Raw genomic sequence first — 21,091 nt, 5'->3', positions numbered from 1 at the left:
CTAGAACCAAGGCCATGTTTTTATAGATAGAGGCATGTTTTATCTCCATAGTATGAGGGCGTGTTAGCCATAAAATTTTCCCACTGATAAACCACAGCTCCAAAACGCCTACCATTAAACTATTTAGGGGAAACTCCGAGGTTCCCAAACCTTAATCTTTAGCAAGGGCTGTTTTGAGATGAAGCATTAAATGATCTCTAATTTAGGACATTTCAATGAATTTTCCAAAAAGTTGAATTTTTAAAATTTAAGGAATTTTCTTTGAATATGAAACTAAACCCTTTCCAAAATTTTTTGTATTAAAATATCCTTTCTTTTATAAAATTTTGGTTATATTAAATAATAATTTTGTTGTGGCTATTTTTAAGGACCTTAACTTACCAAAATAAAATGCTTAAAAACCAGTTCTTAATATTTTCCCCTCCCCTCCCTGTCCCTTCTCTCCTCACAAGGCAAAGGGATAGTTTTACTTGAAATATCAATAGTATCTTGTCTGGTGGTCAGGATGGCAGCATAGGTAAATGTGGTACTTGCTTTTTCCAAAACCTCATCAGAGTAACAACTGAACTACAGAACAACCATCATTCAGAACCACCTGAAATCTAATTGAACAGAAGTCTTACAATTACAGATATAAAGAGGAAGCCACATTGAGACTGGTAAGAGAGTTAAGATGCAGAATAAGCTGATTCCACACTCATGTATGGTGAATAAAAATTGGGAGGAATATCTCAGCTGTGGAGCTTCCCCTGAGGAGGGAGGGATCCCAGTCACACACCAGGTCCCTCCAGCCCTGGTTTCCCAGCCAGGAAAATAAGTACCCACAACTTCTGGCTGTAAAAACCAGCAGGGATTGTGGCTGAGTGAGACAGAGAGCTGCTGGAGTCTTGTGCAAGAACTTACTCAGACTCACTCACTCTGAGCTTCAGCACTGGGGAAGCAGCTAAAAAGGCATCAGGGACATATGGGAAGGGACTGAATTGTTTGATATCATGGTGAGAGCTGAAGGGCAGCTTTCTTTCAGACAGAAGTGCTAGCAGAGGCCATTGTTCCTTTGCTGAGCCCATCCTTCCCCTTCTCCCCCTCCCCCCCGCCCCAGTCAGAGTTTTAGTGCCATGTCTGAGTCTCTATCAACCTATCACTGCTTGTTCCACCCCAGTGATTCCCTGAGACCCCACCCCACCCAACTTGCAGACCACCAAAGCTGTTTCCAGTGTCTTTTCCATATGAATAGACTGTCTTAATTCATGCTTTAGAATTTCCTAAAAACTCTCAAACAAGCAGTATCTACCCTTGGCATGTCCCATACCTCTCACTAAGTAGCCCCGGGCCTGTCACAAGCAGCTGCCAGCCTTGGTTCACACCCTGGCCTCTCCTAGGCACCACCAAGACCAGCACAAGGAGCAGTCATCTGCAGTTGTTTTATAGCTCATTCCAATGGCCCCAAATAGAACACTGGTGATGGCTGAACTTGGCTTGCACCTTCCAAGAGGCCCCAGAGCCAACACACCAGGTGGACAGTTTCAGACCATGTGGAAGCATCACCCAAGCACTTCCACAAGTGGCACATTCAAGGGGTAGATTCATCAGGCACCAGAGGCACTCTGAAGTATGTCCTGTTTTGTGGTTTGGGCCACTGCACAGCTGATTCTCCAGGGTGATCACAGCCAATCCTTGCAGCCAATTGGCCTAGGAGGTAAATCCCTCCCATTGATGTGCCAATAACAATGAAGAATCAACTACAATAGGAGGGTATACACAGCCCACATGATTGGGGGATATACATGAAGTGATCAGCTTGGGTGATTGGGGAGGCTGTGCTACTGGACTTTACAGAATACCTACTACATAAGACCACTCTACCAAACCCCAGAGATGTAGCAGCTCTACCTAATATAAGAAACAACCACAGGAAGGCTGCCAAAATGAGGAGATAAAGAAACATGTCCTAAATGAAAGAACAGAACAAAACTCAGAAAGATAATTAAACAAAATGGAGAGAAACAATCTACTAGATGCAGAGTTCAAAACTGGTTATAAGGATGTTCAATTAATTTAGGGGAAGAGTAGATGAACTTAGTGAGAACTTCAACAAAGAAATAGGACACCTAAAAGTAGAATTAGAAAACAAAAAAAACGTCAGAAATGAAAAATATATTAACTGAAATGAAGAATACATTATAGGGCATCAACAGTGCAGTAGATGAAGCAGAGGATCAAATCAGAGATTTGAAAGATAGGAAGCATAAATCAACCAATTAGAACATCAAAAAGAAAAAGAAAGAATTCAAAAACTGAGGATGGAATAAGGAGCCTGTGGGACAATTGCAAGCATGCCAACATTCACATCATGGGGTGCCAGTAGGAGAAGAAAGAGAAAGGAATTGAAATCCTATGTAAAAAAATAATGACAGAAAATTCTTAACCTAGTGAAGGAAATAGACATATAGTCCAAGAAGTGCAGAGACTCCCAAACAAGATGAACCCAAGGAGACCCACACCAAGGCATATCATAATTAAAATGCCAAATGTTAAAAACAAAGAGAATCTTAAAAGCAACAGTAGAAAAGCATTTAATTACCTATATGGAGCTCTCATATGACTGTCAGCTGATTTCTCAACAGAAACTTTGCAGGCCAGAAGGGAGTGGCAAGAAATACTCAAAGTGATAAAAAGCAAGGACCTACAGCCAAGATTACCCTACCTAGCAAAGCTATAATTTAGAATCAAAGGATATATAAAGAGCTTCCAAGACAAGAAAAAGCTAAAGGAATTCATCACCACTAAACCAGTATTACATGAAATGTTAAAAGGCCTATTTTTTAAGAAGAAGAAAAAAATAAAAAATACGAATAGTAAAATGGCAATAAATACATATCTATCCACAATTAAATCTAAAATACAAAATAAATAAACAAGCAGAATAGATACAGACTCATAGATACAGAGAACATTTTGAGAGTTGCCAGATGGGAGGTGAGTTGGAGGTAGTAAGCAATACAGATTGGTAATTACAGAATAGTCACAGGAATGCAAAGTACAGTATAGGGCAGGCGTCCTCAAACTTTTTAATCAGGGGGCCAGTTCACTGTCCCTCAGACTGTTGGAGGGCCAGACTATAGTTTAAAAAAAACTATGAACAAATCCCTATGCACACTGCACATATCTTATTTTGAAGTAAAAAAACAAAACGGCAAAAACACCCACATGTGGCCCGCGGGCCGTAGTTTGAGGACGCCTGGTATAGGGAATATAGTCAATAATTTTGTAGTAACTGTGTATATTGCCAAATCAATATGAGATTTATTGGAAAGATCACTTAGTAAGTTATGTAATGTCTAATCACTGGTTTGTGTATCTGAAACTAATATAATATGGTATGTCAATTGTAATTGAAAAATAAAAAAATATTTAAAGTAAAAAATAATAGTATCTTGTCTGGTAACAAATAATACTAATTTTAATTTATATTAATCATCAATTTCCCTGAAATCCTTTGAGTTTAAAGCATAGGGTAGGTCATTTGCAAAGAATAAGGGATATAATGTTTATGTCATTACTTAGGTGTGGGACATCAGGGCCAGATGTTTTGAGAAGTATAAGTTCTTTGGTGGACAGTGAGTAGAAAGGGAAAGAAAATAGGACCATATAAATAAGAGATAAAAACCCAATACCCAAGTGTAACAGAGTTCACAATCTTACCCAGGACTAGACCAACCAGCAAAGTACAATGAAATTATTTAAAATTGAGTGTGCTAAAACTCAACCTGCGGCTTCACTCTCCAATTCACATTATGACTAATACAAACCTGATTCAGAACCCACTATTTCTCCAAGCGTTGAGAAACTTATGATCTCCTTTAATGAACAGCCCATCTAGACTTCCCATACATGCAGCAGACATATCTTTTATTATGTTCCCTATACTGCCATAAGGAATCAACTCTCCCTCAATCTTTCATAATACCTTTCAGTCCAACTGATTCAGGTGATTTCCAGCCCTCCATCTCTGCCCAACCCTCAACCATCCCCCTAGTCTTAGGAATGGACACTTGGCTCAATTCTGGCCACTCATCTTGCTGGCCACAAAGATTGATTTAGGGATGGTCATTGATCCAAACCACACTAATCAGAGCCCTTACTTGACCCTTGCCAGAGCTATTGGGAAAAAAATAATATTCCTTCCTCTCAGATCAGAAGTTCAAAGGTCTATGTTGGCTCAGGGTTGCTTGAGGACTTGTGTATGAATGCAAGAGTAGAACAGGCATATGCACTGCAGAGGGCAGCCTTCATATCCAGGATCCAATTATATCTACACTTGCAAATGGTTCCTTCTCTCCCCCCCACCTTTTTTTTTCTTTTATTAAGCTAGCTTGAATTAAGTTTCCATACCTGGTTTCCAAAAGTCTCAGAGGAGTGTATGGTTTGGGGTATGAGGGCCTTTCCTCTGATAGATTTATTGCCTTAGAAAGGTCTGTCTGAGATCCCTGGAGATCGCAAAGACCATTCTTTTTTTTTTTTTTTTCCAATTCAGAATTACTCTTTTTTTAATTTTTTTTAAATTTCTTTATTGATTAAGGTATTACATATGTACTCTTATATTAAAAACAAAACAAAGCTCCATTTCAAATGTCATATACTAGTAAAATTACTACAAACAGTACTTTCAGTTGGAGGTAGGGGTATGGCTTCATTCTGTTGTGTCTCAGTCATTCACATCTGGGAATTTTGCTTACCTAATTATTTCTGGAATAAGCAACATCAAACGGACATGAGTCAGGAATGTGACATTTCCAGGCGCTCCCTAGATCAGCCCCTCTTCTGCCATTACTAAGTTTCCTCTCCCTGACTCTTCTACCACCTACTATCAGGCCAGTTATTTTCCTAGGCCTGACTCAGGGGCAGTCAATCATATGTACCCAGAGAAAGTCTTCAGTCTTGAAGGTGATTCTAGAAGAGGGTACAGAGCCTATCTGCCCAAGTGTACTGCCTCCATTTGGGGGATGAGAAAGCATGATGCTCTGTACAGTTCTGACCCAGACCAGATTCCAAAAATAATCCTTTTGGCCTCAGAGAAGCAGTCTAAAGCTAGGGTAATCAGTTTAAGTCAGGTTTAAATCCCTTATGAGTTTTCTGATGGCTTTTTGTTGATGCTGACAATCATAATTCTTCCTCCTGAACTACCATACTACAATGCCCTATAACTTTAAAAAGGGGGGTTGAGGGGATGTCTAAAAATGAATTAATTTGTTTTTGTTTTTAAAGGTAATTCCATGTAATGCTACCAATAGGCCCATGGTAGAATTTCTCTTGCCACCCCACAGGCCACTCTAAAGCAAGTTGCTTTATAGAACTTTTACAACTGTGCAAGAAGTTTAGAGTTAACTGGCAGCAAGCCTGAAAATCTGGTTACGTATATAAGTACAAAGCTGGTTAATCAAATCCCTGTTCTGACCCTCAACCCAGTGCTTTTCAACTAAGGCATCATCTACCTGCTTCTTAATGTTCATCAAACACTTGAAAAGGTAATGTCCAGCCACTCCTTGGAAAGGGTCCCCTTTTTCAGACACTGAGTTGATGAACCTCTCAATCCTGGGCTCCATTGCTAGAGCCTTTACAACTTTCCAAAACCTCCATGTCTCCCTTTTCCTCACTCCTTTCATCCTCCATGGGTTCTGGGTTTCTTTCCTGGGAAAGCGAATTCTGGATTGGGCCATGGCCCTCAATAGTGGCTGACTCGCCTTCCTGTAGAGCAGGCCCACACAGGACACTCTTCCAGGGGCCCTGGGCCAAACCTTGGCTACTGCCAGACTCTTCAAGGGTGAACCTTTTCTGTTCCAAGGCTTGGATGACGTCCTCAGGAGATTGAGGAACTTCTCTCAATTGTCTCACTCGTTCTCTTTTCTTTCTCCTTAAATGAATCCAGGAGTTTTCTATGGCTGTTAGGAAAAGGCTAATTTCCCCCTTTCCACAAGGAACTCATTTATGCTGGACCTTTAGATCAGTGAGAATTTTTTCAATCCATGTCATCACAAGTACCGTGCCTTCTTCCATTATCTCAGAGCCCAAAGGTGATGCTTTGAGGGATAATTTTTTCATCACAGACTCCAACACTACAAATGTGATGGATTTCCTTGGTTTCTCTAATTTTCTTTGCTTTCTTGGTGGTGATGGTATTGTTATGTTATCATAAAAACTCCAAGCTAAGGCCCATCTCATTGTATGGCCTTGATAGAACTCAGTGTAGGTGACTTTAGGAACCCCTTGTACTCTAAGTTCTTCCTTCAGAGGAGCAAGGCTGCATTTCTTTCCCAGCACACAGCTATACCACTGCAATCTTTTTTTAAGTTGTAAGCTGTGGTAGATGATCCTTTTAACAAACTCTACTTTACATCCTTCTGCCATGATCTCTGTGTTACCTCCTGTATTTACCCAACTAGGTGGAGATCTTTGAGGATTTTGAGAGTTTACTCCCTTGACTTCCAAATGATTGGCAAAAAAAAGAGGATTGCACATGCAAAAGTCATATATTATCTCAGATTCTTCTTTAAGAGCATCCATCAGAAGCATCTTCTGTGGTACTTTTACAACTTTTATAAGATCAGATAAGTTATTCTGGTCCACATTTTTCTTTGCATAATTGAAGCACATATCATCTACTTCTGTTAAAAGAAAATAGCAGCCATTTAAGGTACTTCCAAGGAAAGGATAGATGCAGGATGTTCCAGTACCTATGTCAATTCCTCTTCAGAGAGTACTTTTGTCAGAGTCCTGATTACCAGTCAGATCGCCTACCCAATGAATATACTTGAGTCTCAAGGGAACTGTGGGAATTAGTCTCTCCAATGGAATATCAATAGAAAGTCCAAAATCTTCCCTTAGGAGAGTACAAGTCAAAGCTCTGACTGCTTCGTGGTTTTTAAAATTAAGACTCACTCTTCCATTCAGATTTATATGAACATGTTCTTAAAATCTGGATATTTGGATGCCAGATATACAAAGTCAGGAGGTTTGTCCTTTTATCTGTTTCCTGTATGCATTGATTTACTCAGAGCCATCTCTGTGGGCCAAGTTCCAGCCAAACCACCAATTTGGAGTGGGCCTCCAACCCCGGAGTCTTAAGCCGTATATCAAGAACATTCTTTTTTAGCTTGCTTCCATGTGTGTCTTTTGCATTCTTACATCCTGGAATCCCATCAAGAAAGAGACTGGGGAGCAGAGTGTAAAGAAACAGATCTGTCCCCTAGGTTCCCCTTCCTTCTCCCTTGGCATCTGGTTTAACCAAGAAGGAAAGTCCTGTTAGGCCAGTCATTACCTCAGAGGAGCTGTTAGAAAGTTGACTTTGTATAAAATTCATGACAAAGACTAGAAAGGGACTGTTTTTTTTTTGTTCTCTGGAGTGATTTATTTTTTCACAGAGAACTGACAGCAGAGCTATTCTCTCCCTGCTAAGTGCCAAATCCTCAACTGGAATGTGCCCAGCCCACTCACTAGAGATTTAACCTCAGAAGGCCAAGGAACCATCATGTGAGAAAAGACCATGTTCTAACAGAATTGAACGTTGAAACAGTCCTTTCCCCACTGTTAACAGGTAGGACGGCTCCAGGGTGCAGATGACTTAGTTGCTTGTGAGTTGGAAAACATTGTGGCTGCCTGACTGAAACTTTCTGCTGAATCTTAATGGCTGTTTCATCCCAAGAAAGAATAAATCTTAATCACAGTAGAATTTAGTCTCCATCAAGAATTTCTCAAATGCTTTATCCAAGATAATATTGAATTGGGGGGGGGAGCCTGAGAAGAAGTGAAGCATAGGCCTAACATTAGGATGTTTTGTCTTGGTGTCAACCTCTAATATATGGTAACTTTCAATCACTGATAGATGGAATGACTAATTAAGAGGAAGAAGGAAAGTTGTTTACTTGTGTTAGCAATGGGCAGAAATTTGCTTACTGAAATGTTTAAAAATGTATATCAGGGTGTTTTAGCAATGAGAAAAACTTTACTTGGAAGGAAAAACAACTATAATCATGAAATCTGAAGTACAAACACAATAAAAAATTAAACTTTAAAATAAAATGTGTAAATATGTCCCCAAAGAAAACTTAGCATGCTACTCATTCATACAAGAAAAACTTGGCAATGTGAAGATGAGAAGAGGGAGTAGTTGGAGAAGAACATGCAGAAAAACTGTAAACTCTTAATAGTATTTATTAATACAAGAAAATGTATTACCTAGAATTTAAATGCAAGAAAGCATAATCCTTAAAATGTTATCCTGATTCACTCCATGGTTAATAATGTCTAAGAAATATTTTATAATAGTAATAAATTAAAAGTAATAATAATAAATCTGGACTGTTTTGAAATGGGGTATTCTTTGTTGGGTCTACCTTTAACCTGGATTGCTTCCTCAGTAAATGGAACCAATATTGAAACCTAACACCTGGACCATAAAAATGCAAACCTTCACATTGAAAATCTTACTTTACCATATATATATATTCCCCCCCAATAGGCTTCAACTTAACACTATGCACAATATCTCACATTTATCTTTTTTAACAATTTTCTTTTTTCCAAACCAAATACCTTGAAGCTTGCATATCATGAACAGATTGCTTTATGATGAAACTCCTAGAAAAGACAGTGATGATGACAGGGTTGTATCTTCTCATCACCAAACCACCACCTAGAGGAAAACAGTGTCTCCAGCCATTTGAGGTTCCCTCATCACAATTCTTCCTGGGTTGTATTTTTTTTTTAAATCTGGAAATCAGTAACCATTCCTTTCCCCAACATCCTCCTTAAAATAAAACAAAACTATGATTCAAGCTAAGACAACTGTAGAGGTGAAAATTAGAGAGTGTTATTGAGGATTGAAAAAAGTATCTCTATTTCTTTAAGCTCTCAGAGGAGAGCTGTATGTATGCATGTTTGCATCTCCTTGACCATTTTATTACTTTCTCTCATTGCCACAGAATTTGCAGTGTCTGTACAAGGTCTAGAAATACTTTTCTTCATTCTAAATAATGTACTTCTGAATCTTCATATGTTGCTGCCCCAACTGTCTTGCACATATCAGTATTATGCCTCTGGCTATGAGAGTACATCCAATGAAACCAAATCCAAGATGGTGAAGAATAATAAAAAAGTGAGTGGAGGGATTAAGCAAAAAAGGGCGGGGGGAGAGAATTCATGGACATGGACAATAGTGAGGTGATTGAGGTGGCTGGGTGGGTAGAGGTGGAAGAGGGAATAGAGGGATAAATGATTATGGAAAAAATAAAATAAAACACAACACAACACAACACAACACACAAAAAAATAAGTCTAAAAGTACGATGTTTTTCTTGGCACTGCCGACACATTTTTTTTTGGGGGTACATATATGGAGATGTAGTTGTCTTTAACTTTATTATGCATTTTCATGGTTATAACACTCTGGGTAAGAGAATCTTGATGTTGCCTTTGATTGTATGAGAAATGGAATAAAAATTATTTGGCTTAGTTTCACGAAGCTAATTTGCAAAGACATGTCCCTCTGTTAAGCATTTGCAGAGTCCCCATGCTCTTCCTATCTGCATCAAGAAAAGTATCATAGGCTCCTTTTGTCCTGAGAAATGTAGAATTTGATGAGGAAGAAAGCTGACATAATTATGCCTGGTTGTCAACTTGCCAGATTAAATGAAACCCTGCAAGTAAATGGAAAATTAACTCAGAAGGAACTTAAAAGGATTTGGGTTTTATGACTTCATTGGCCAGCTTGCAGTCACCAAAGTGCACAGAGAACTGCATGCTTTATGAAATATTCTCATAGTTGTGAAAATTGATAATGTATCACTGTCAGGTCTAATTTTGTTTCCTGTCCTAGGAGGAAAGGTCACCCCCTCCTTCTTATTAAATTTGAAAAGTAAATAACCATGGGAGTATCTCAACAGACTTAGCAAGTTTATTTTACACTACAAGAATGTGAAATAAATGGGCAATATGTCAGGGTGGGGAAAGACCAGGAGAGCAGCTTACTGTTTAATAAACTAACGTTATCTGCTGAAAAGATGGTTATTGACAGTTACATATCTTGTTCATGAACATGGACCTAAAATTTTTTGGGGAGGAAATAAAAATATTCAAAGTTGTAGCGGATGAAACAGCTTTTACTGGCTTAGGGCAATTGCTTCAAAGAAACAGTACAAATGTTTGAACTTCCCATCCATTTGTTATTGGACAGGGGAAGGAGGAAACATTTCACAGAGATAAGCTGCCCTGTTGAATATTAAAGGAATTTAAGAGCAAAACTATCAGTATTAACACAATTACAGATTACTTTAGAAAACATTTACCCATTTTTTTTCTTTGTGATTTAAGGAAATCATTACTTTACCAATATCAGTCATCCACATGCATTAAATATAAGATGAGAAATATTCTCTCTGATCTCTTCAAAGGCTAAGAAAGAAAATTTTCCTTAAAATGTAACCTAGAATGGTTGCTGCCAGGTTGGAGATTGGGGAGAATGGGGAGACGTTAAGTAAGGGGAACTTTGAAATAAATAATCACTAAATCTCTAATCTATAGATGACTCACCTGTGAAGAAAGTTAATTACTATTATAAATTATAATTATTAGTTTAAGTCTATGTTTGAGGATCTTTCAGAGCTTTCTATTTCTGACAGCACCTGTCAGAGGGAGGTAAGTGGGAGTAACTCATCCCTAACTCACAAAGTGTTTCTGGGGCTTGTCACAGAGTGCGAAGTCTCCCACAGAACTGGAAGTGCACCCACCACTTCACTCCAAGAAGCATGCCCTTCAGCTGTGAATGTAGACTTTGTTACACAAGAGAGGTGAGCACCCCAATAAATTCAATTAAAGAAGAGAGGTAAGCCCAGCTGGTGTGGCTCAGTTGGTTGAGTGTCCTCCCATGCACAAGAGATGGCTGGTTGCATTACCCATCAGGACACATGCCCGGGTTGCAGGCTCTATCCCCAGTAGGGGGCATGCAGGAGGCAACAGATCGATGTTTCTTTCTCTCTCTTCCTTTCCTTTTCTCTCTTTCTAAAGTCGATAAAAACATATTCTTTGAGAGAGAGAGAGAGAGATAAAGTGAGCAAATTGGGCCAGAGATAGGATTCCTACAGATACCAGACCTATTACCCAGAATGTGATTTTCTGCCAGAACATCAGCTTGTAGGCTGCTTATCTGAATACAGAGCTGCTGTCCATGAGTGACATAAGGCTCAATGACCAAACTGGAAAGTTGAACTACTGCTTTTAGAAAAAGAGCCCCAAACCCCACATGAAGCTCCCTTATTTGAGGAGGAAGATTCCTGATTTTAGTTCAAATCCATAAAATACATCTTAAGCCTAAATATGTTTCCATCCCCGTATGTCATTATTAGACATCATTAAGGTCAGTGAATTAAGTAATAATCAACAGTAGTCCTAACTTCTGTCCTTGTCCACCACCACCCATTGCTTTTCTACCTGAACTCCCAACAAAATGTTCCTATCAAAAGACTGTTGTCATTTAAAACATTTTATAGCTTATAAAGTACTTCCACTAAAATAAATATGCTCCTTCCTCAATATTCCATAAAAATAAAATTGCATGAAGTTAGAATAGGGAATAGAGGAAACCAAAGACAAGCCTTAGACTTGAGCTCCTCCCACATTGGTGCAGAAAATAGCTAATTTCACAGCCCATTTTTATAGCAGGGCACGACACAATAAAAGTAACAACAAAATAATAACAGTAATAACTAATGCCATTGATGCTTAGACCATAGAAGACATGCTTATAAGTCTTGCAAGCACAGCCTCATTTTACAGAGGTGGAAAGTATTGTTCAGATGTCTGTGTAGCTTTCCTAAGGTCTTAGACCTAAGAAGTGACAAACCTCAAACTGGAAACCAGGTCTTCTGTATCTAATTTGGTCCTCTTCCTCTTTTCACTGCCTAGACTACCAGCTCGTGGAACTTCACTCTTTGGGAGAAAAGAAATTCATAACCCTTCTCTGGCTGGAAAAGGTGGAGGGGATATATTCCAAAGTTGGTATATTCTTCTTTGAGTATGTATGTATGTATATTATTATTAATTTTACTATTTAAAATAGCTCTTAACTTGGTCCCCTAATCTGGTGGCATGAACTTAATAATGCCCGGTGTGTGGTGTGCACTCTCATGGATACAAAGGAAGTGCCCAGTTTTCCTCCAGTTAAGGTGAGACTTGGTAGAGAGAACTGGATTTTGAAGACCGTGAGAGGTGAAGCCATAGCTATTCAGGATGATGATTCCAAATCTTAGCTATGGTAAATTGTGCTGCTATGAATATATGATGTTTCATGACAACTTTTACCTACCTCCATGCTCATTAGCATCTTTGTCAGTAGGTGAGAAGGAAATCAGAAACTTTAGGCTCTGATTAATTTGTGCACGTGTCATAGGCACACATAAACTTCTGAAATCATTGTAAGACACCGGCAACAACTATGACACTAACTGTGTTTCTTATCCCTCTCCTTGGAAATTATCCTAAATGACCTTTGAAACAGCCTGTCTTATCTGCAGCCCCATCTATACTACATGTCTACCAACTTTCAGAGACACCTTGGTCTCCTTATTTTACTTTTACCCACATTTTGTTGTTCCATTAGATCTTTATGCCATCTTCTGTATTCTTACCTTCTTCCCCATCACCACTGTTGTGATGAACAACAATTTATAATCAGGACTCACTGATCCAAATCTCATATCCCCTGCCTTCTTGCTTCTTTAACGGAAATGCATTCTGAAGACAGCTACTAAAATAATTTTCACTAAATGTTACTCAGATCTTATAAGAACCCTACCCCAGAGACACCAATGGCTCTCCATTACCTTTAAGAGTAAAGCCAATTTCTAGATTGTGAACTGGTCTCTCCCTACCCTTCTCTTAATACTTACTTCTCTTTCTGATCCTTATGCTTTTTTTTCTAACAAAGTTTCCTTCAACAGCTATACTCAGTAAACTCTAGTCCATGTAGGTAATAAGGAGCAACATATTATTAATTAGGAGTTTTATGCTCGCTTGCCCTCCCCCCATGTAAAGATGCTAATGGCAACAGACCTGGCATCTTTCACTGAGTAACACCATCTTCATCACATCTACAGTGTATTCCGTCATCTTCAAAATCCAAACCTCTTCACCAATCCTTACCTCAAATTGAGTAAAAAAAAAAAATTATCAACTGCCAAGATTTTGGAGCCCTTAATGTCCTTAATAGAAAATATGTACATCACACAGCATCATCATAAATTATTTTAGTGTTATTTCTTCTCCAAAGCTAATTTTGAGTATGGTAAAAGTCAATAAGTTTTTGTTGATTTGATTCATAGAAGACTGACAGTACAGTAAATTGTGAACATTTGGATAACTACAGTAAAGTTCAATCTGAAGTAAAAGCTTAAATTGTAAAATACAGCCAGTGCTTTCAAAGACATGGAATGGGCTAAATAGGCCTAAGGGCAATGCCAAATGGCAATCCTCTGGATTACTTCTTTGATGGAAAGCTTAGAAAGATTCATAATTAGAATGCTAGTTGGAATGAAAATTGTATCTTAAAGCTCCGGAAGCATCCCTTTTTGGGTACTGTTTATTCCATTCACTTCTTTGGCAAATATTTTCTTCTTAGGTGGAGCAAAAATAACCATAGTGCATTCCCTGTCCAAATAACCCCAAGTGTCAATGGGATGGAATAGAATAGTGAGGTTTCATTTTCCAGGTCAAAGGATGAAACATTTGCCTGCTATAATATTCACAATATCCCTGATTGATTTTAATAGTTGGACAATCTTTTTTTTTTTTTTTTTTTTGCCTCTAACAACTAGTCAGATTACCTGATTGTTTTTTAAAGTGTGGTTCAGAAAGAAATAACTTACAACACTACCACCTAAAGGTGTTTTCTCCAGTGTAAAAAGGGTTCCATATTGGCAAGCTATTCCTTTTATTATCTCTATATCATACAATGCATTTTCTACCTCTGCTTTCATCAGGAACATATATTTTTTGTCATATTCAGTCTCTACTCAACAAAGAGAAAAATCAACTTCACTTCCTCATTGAAGCCTTCCATGATCACCCCAGGTTCAAGGGTCTCTCTTTCTGGGAGTTTTAGAGCCCTCACTCTTTGGAGTACTCAGCATTTACAAATAGAAGTAAACTCCTTGAAGAGGGTGGACTCCTTTGCTTTCTTTTTCTAGAATCTTTGATCCATTCATTAGAAAAATATCTTTTTTCTGTGGACTAGCTTCACATTAAAAAAGATAGAAAATTCCCTGTGGTTGCCTTAAGGACCTTATAGCCCATTTTAGAGATGAGTGAATCAAGTTTCAGAGTTTAAGTTGACCTTGATTGTACAAAATTAAATAGTGGAGACTTGGTTGTGAAAATGTTACACTGCTCGTGTGTATCAAACTTCCTGCCCTCTTCATGACATGGAAGTTTGAGACACTGCTTTCCAGCCTCTGCATGTCTTCAGGCTTTCATCTCTGTATTAGCTACTGGAGCTTCTGTAAGTAATGGTCACAAACTGAGTGGCTTAAATAACAAGTTTATTTTCTCAGGGTGGCTGCAAGTCTGAGATTAAGGTGCTGGACATATTTGTTTCTTCTGAGGCCTCCCTCCTTGGCTTGGAGATGGCTCCTTCTCTCTCTGTTTTCCCATCTTCCCTCTTTACGCCTCTGTGTCACAACTTCCTCTTCTTTAAAAAAATTTTTTTTGAATATTTAAAAAATTTATCTTTATTGTTGCAAGTATTACAAATGTCCTCCTTTACCACTTCCATTGACCTCCTGCACCCCACACCCACCCACCTTCCGCCCCCAGGCCTTCTCCACACTATTGTCTGTGTCCATGAGTTATGCATATATGCATACACGTTCTTTGATTAATCTCTCCCTGCCCACACACCCGCCCTTCTTCCCTCTGAGATTTGTCAGTCTGTTCCATACTTCTATTTCCTCTTCTTATAAGAACACCAGTCCTATTGGATTAGGACCCACCCTAATGACCTCATTTTAAGGTAATTACTTCTATAAAGACCTGATCTCCAAATATGGTCACATTCTGAGACACTTGGGGTTAGGGCTCCAACACATGAATTTTGGCATCAGGAGAAGAGACAATTCAGCCCATAACAGTCTCCTTTAAAGTGTTTTCCTCCCATTTACTCTGTAGTGGAGGCTTTCTGGAATTACTACAATAAATCTGAACTATACATATTATGCCCCCTCCTTCCATGTCAGTTCAATACCAGGAGCTAACTTGTCCCAACAAGTTTATTTTTCTTAAGAAGAAAAAAGTCCTTCACATTCCAACAGAAATAGCAGTATTGCTACAGCTTTGCAAAGTTCACTGACATCTTCAGTATCTGCTGAAGCTCCACGCCCCCCACCCCAACCTCTTATTCATACAGTCCTTGACGCTTAATAGCTGTGCTGCTACAATTCCCCACACTGAGTCCACTCCAAATATGGCCAAGTTACACTTGATTTCTCGTCATAGCTGTGTTTTTGGTGGGGCATCAAGACATTGTCAAGACATGTCAAAAAATATCTGTCAAGTTACTTCAGTCTGCTCTCAGTCAGGAGTGAAATAGAACAATTTGAGTCATTATGTAGAATTAAAAATAAAACACACCCCAGAAACAACCTTTTCTACTAAAGAGCTCTCTGACGAAATGACACTACAAATAGATTTCACCCACAGATGATGGAGGGTAAAATCAGTGGATCTGATATGGATGAAATGCATGACTTTGAGTGTTAAATAGAGCGGTTTGAATATAATTTCGTTTCTCATTCCATATCATCTCAAAGGGCATCATGTGACTGGGTACATTTTATTCCCCCTTCATTATCTAATTTACACCCGGCACAAATCTGTCTTTTCTATCCAGAAGGCCACCATGACAGTTACTGCCACAAGAAGGAAAGAAGCTGCACACTGACCTAGACTGCATCAGACAGTCTGGAAGGGAGGAAGTCAGTGCTGACAAAGGCAGGGACACAGTAGATTCCCACAAGCACTGGCTCAGGTTCAGGATTATCCTCTAGCTCCCTCTCACTGAATTTTCAATATAATTATTGGATTTGTGATAAAATGAGAATAGATAAGAATGTGAACATCACCAGTTTATGCATTCAGTTAATATAACCATTTATTCAACAAAAAATTAATGAATGCTCACCATGTAATGTTGGCATTGTACCCATAGAATTCATATTGTTGTAGATACTTTTGTTTGCCAAGGTGTAACTTCACTTTGATCAGAAAAAAAGCAGAGGGACCATCAAGAGAGAACTTGGGGGTCAACAGAGGTGGGGCACAGACCCTTACCCCCCACAACTTTGCAGGGGCCTGAACCTTCACGCCTTCTAAGGGAGGTCTCCTGCCCCCATGGCTGCTTCGCTTCCCATGCACAGCTCAAATCGGGACCCAGGTAACAGACAGAGACTTGGCTGACAGCAGCTGCCCTCTCACTGCAACAAGACTTGTTTGAGTGGTTTTGTACCCATGGTGTGGGGAAGTGGGTTTTTGATATCTAAATCCAGCCTAGTACCAGGAATGCTCAGGGCCTACTCAGGAAGGCAAATAATCCTTTCCACTAATATATACAGGGTAAAATAAGATTGTTGTTAGAGTGTTGAGTTTGACAGTAGAATAGTAGTCAAGTTTTCAGAGTAATTTAAATTGGCTAATTGAAATAAGCGAATATTCTAGAAAAATTGATTGTACTGTACAAAAAGCTGTTTCTAAAGTGTTAACAAAAATTTTTATTGGTAGTTCATCTCATGGTAAAATTGCATAACATGTAATGAACCTAAAGCAGTCATATTTTAGCACAAAAAAATTAAAATTTAAAAGCTATCAAGACTACATTATAAAATTTCCAAAAGCCTCCTAATATTTAAATAAAAAGGGGGGATAGTAGAAGAATATCATGTAAGGAAAAATATCCTGTAAGTGAATTATATCTAGAAAATTTTTACTTTAGAAAATTAACTTTCATTTGTAATGCTAACAGCAAGACACCCATGAAAAACACACATGGTGTCAAAACAAGCCAAAGGAAAATCATTTGGGCAAAAAATGAAAAAGGATCCCAAGTCAAATTTATAGACTATATTCCTTTATTAACTTTTGGTCGAGAATATGTTTGTATATTTTCAGAAAACAACTCCAAGACCATGTGGATTCCTGCAACAGAGAGAAATTGACAGGACTGCTCCAGCCATGAAGACAGAAGAGAAACAGTCCAGAGATGGAAGACGCTGATGACACCTTGCATACTAGCAAACAGCAGCTGTGCATCGCTGAAGGTTGCCCTGGACCAAACCAGAGAGGGTCGGACCTGCATTACCACCATTTGTCCACCATCCAGAACTGAAATATAATAGCTGACATGTACACATAAGGAACTGTTTGACATTGAAATTGGGTCTCAAAAGAACTGTTGGCCCAGAAAGAAACTCACTACAGACTGATTCATTTGCCTCTCAGCATAACCATTATGGCTTGTCTCATTTTCGGTTCTTATAAGTGTATTTCTTGTATCACATGATCTCATGCATCTAGGGGAAATAATGAACAACATTAACTGATGAACAAAAACAGACCCAGAGACAGGGAAGCACCGATCAGACTGTCAAACCTCAGAGGGAAAGTAGGGGAGGATGGGGGAAAGGGGGAGAGATCAACCAAAGGACTTGTATGCATGCATATAAGCCTAACCAGTGGTCACGGACTGGGCTTATATGCATGCATATAAGCCTAACCAGTGGTCACGGACTGGGGTGGGGGCTTACGTGGGAAGGGTTTTAGGGTGGGAATGGGGGGATGAGGACAATTATGTGATACCTTAATCAATAAAGAAATTTAAAAAAAAAAGAAAAAATGAAGGAAAAATACTAGTTTTGAGATAATAATAGTGAACATTTATAAAGTGCTTCATATGTGTCAGGCATTGTTTAAAGATGTTTCACATATTAACTCATCTAGTCCTCATAACAACCTTTTAAGGTGAAAGCTATTATGACCTCCATTTTACAGCTTGGGGAAACCGAGGCACAGGCAGGTGAAGTAAGTGCCTATGGTCAAACTGCTAGTAAGTGGAGAAGCCAGGATTTGGACCAGGCAGTCGGTTCTAAAATCAATACTTTCATCATTTGTGGGGTAAAAGCATTCAATTTACAAACATATGTACTTTGATGCCAGAATGTAATTTTGTTTGTTTATTCATTTATTTATTTTTGTCACTAGGTTAGGGGAAAGTTGTAAGGGACAGCTTTCCAGCACATTCAAGTCCACTCACACCGGTCAATGTTAACATCATCATGGATCATAAAGACTTAGTGCCTGAGCATCTGTAAACGCCAGAGCCAAAGGGATGGATGTTTATAGCAATAAGCGGAAGAGCTTAAATTCAATTTATTTTCAACTAGCTAGTTTAAAGTTATATTAAGTTCTGGAGGGTGGAAGCATAACCTACTGAAATTTTCAATATCTGAATAAATTCTGTGCATTTGGGGTTTATAGGATTATTATCTTTCCTGGTTTGAGATGGGGAAAGTGTAGTGGATAAAAAAAAAATGAAACAAGATAAAAAACAAGATTTGCATTTCAGAAATCAAGTATCTCTAGCAGTAAAAACAAAAAACAAACAAACAAAAAAACACTAATCAACTATTTGCATTTCAGAAATCAAGTATCTCTAGCAGTAAAAACAAAAAACAAACAAACAAACAAAAAAAAACCACCCAGTAATCAACTAGTATTTATCTTTCATCTGGAAGAATGAATTGGATCAATTTTCTTTCTTTGTATCTTGTATTTCTTGGGTATCATTTTCCATCATGTAGACTTTAGACTACCTCCCACTATCCAGCTGTGTCCCCCAATTGGCCAATGCCTAGCTCAAGAACTTCTTCCCAACAAGGCCAACAAACAACCTTCCTTTTGATTATTTATTTATACTGGTGTTTGCCATTCAAATCAATACTTGAAAAAGACAACATCTATTTATCTTCCAAATTTTCTTGTAACTGGGTTTATTTTGCAAAGGTATTCTCAATTGGTTTTCAACTTGATTTATAACATTATTAAAAATCTCAATTTAAATAGAACTTTGTTACCTGAGAAAAGAGACTTTTCATTTGATCACCGTTATTTGTTTATATTTATAAAAATATTAACTGGGAAGTGAATCTAATCATATAAGTTAAGATTATATATTACAAAGTAAAATTCATATTGCAGTGTTTCTTTGAGAGACCTACAGCATTTAATTTATATAATTTGACATGACATGGACATTCACTTTTTAAAAACATGTGAATGGTGGGGAGACAATTCACAATGAATAGCTCATATTCTGCACTTGTTGTGAGCAGAGGTATTGACTGCCTTTGATCTAGACTATGTTTTCAAAGATGTCTGTGTAGTGAATAGCCTTTGAAGATAAAGAAAGTTGTTTCTCTCTGGAGCAAAAGACGGGCGTGCTTACTATAAAAGATTCTGATTTCCTAGGCTCAGGCTTCCTATCTTGTAATGCAACCCACTGTGTGTGCAGATGTTACCTGGCTCTCTTTGAATTGCACAGTGTACCTGGGGCTGTGGAATGGCACAAGAGAATGCTACTACTTGGCTTATTGTTATTCCTCTGAGTCACAAAGCTCTTTGTCTCTGACCCAAGAGTTTCATGTCCTCTGCCAGCATTTATGAAATAATGGCAGTGCAACTCGTTAGCTTCTAGGTAAGGTGAAACCTTAGATCCTTCACAGTTTCTGATATATGGAATATCTAAAATAATTTTATTTTGAATGGGTACTCTTCTTTTTTTTCTTTTTTAATTTATTTTTTTATTAAGATATTATATGTGTACATATCTTACCATTGCCCCCCACCCCACTTCCATATATGCCCTCACCCCCCAGAGTTTTGCATCCATTAGTTATGCTTATATGCATGCATACAAGTCATTCGGTTGATCTCTTATCTTCCCCACCTCTCCCTAACCTTCCTGCTGTAATTTGACAGACTGTTTGATGCTTTACTGCCTCTGTATCTATCTTTTTGTTCAACAGTTTATAATGTTCTTTATGAATGGGTACTCTTAAAAACAAACCAAACATGAAATATTTCTTCCATGATCTTATTTATAATTGAGACCTATTATTTTATTTTAAATCATATTCAGAGAAGAATGAATACACCAATTTAACAAATGAATTTTCATCCTAAAACTCAGTAATGAAATATTCCTAAAACAAATTATTTCTGGAGGTAATAAAGGGAAGCAGGGAATGATATAATCTATAAAAGCTTTTTCTTGAATGTTGGCTTTAAACTTCTTATGATACATTTTACAAAAGCAAGTAACATCCCAACAAAGACACTTCCAAACATTTTTCAAGCTTGTGGAAGTCACAACAAATAGAAGAGGACCAGCTGCAGATGCTTTTTCAGGCTTCTGATCATTGTATTAACCTAAGTAGGATTTAGATCAAATATCAGATAATAAAAGGGGGAAAGGTGGAGATGGCAGGACTATACAAAGAGATAAATAGTCATCTTCACTTGATGACCTTTTGATTAGAAGAATTACGCTCATGTGCAATTGTTAATAATTAAGAGTGGCATGTATTAACTGAGTCTCTACTTCATTTCTTGCCTTGTGCACACAACAATCAACCTTTGCCTCACTGAGACAACAGGAGAGAGAAACAATAGCCCTCAGGGAGTGTATGGTCACTTGGAGAGTTCCCTTCCAAGTAAATGTAGTATTTTGTGTAGGAACAATATGTCACTTGCATCCATTCAAATATTTCCTTCTGTTCCTGTTCTCTATAAGTCCAGGGGTTTATAACCCCCTGAAGCCATTTTTGTCACCCTCTAATGGGGTAAAGAAAAGAGAAAGAAAATGATGTTCATTCACCTCACTTTTGCAGGACTGACCAGGCTTCGAACCTCTCTACTTTCTCCACTCAGCTTGCTCCTTCTCTGACTAGCTGTGTCCTGGAAAGAACTGCCTCACCAACATTCTTTTCTTAAATGTTGG

General features: G+C 38.2%; 1 pseudogene across 1 annotated transcript; it reads right to left on the bottom strand.

Moving 5' to 3' along the window:
- Positions 1-5,381: 5,381 nt before the first annotated feature.
- On the bottom strand, positions 5,382-7,058 carry LOC307103826 (RNA N(6)-adenosine-methyltransferase METTL16-like; annotated as a pseudogene). Its single transcript has one exon. The product of its transcript is annotated as an RNA N(6)-adenosine-methyltransferase METTL16-like (transcript).
- Between the last annotated feature and the right edge of the window lie 14,033 nt (positions 7,059-21,091).

The sequence above is a fragment of the Cnephaeus nilssonii genome (assembly GCF_951640355.1).
Source record: "Cnephaeus nilssonii genome assembly, chromosome: 7".
Taxonomy (NCBI): Eukaryota; Metazoa; Chordata; class Mammalia; order Chiroptera; family Vespertilionidae; genus Cnephaeus; species Cnephaeus nilssonii.
This window is presented reverse-complemented; position numbering and strand designations above follow the sequence as displayed.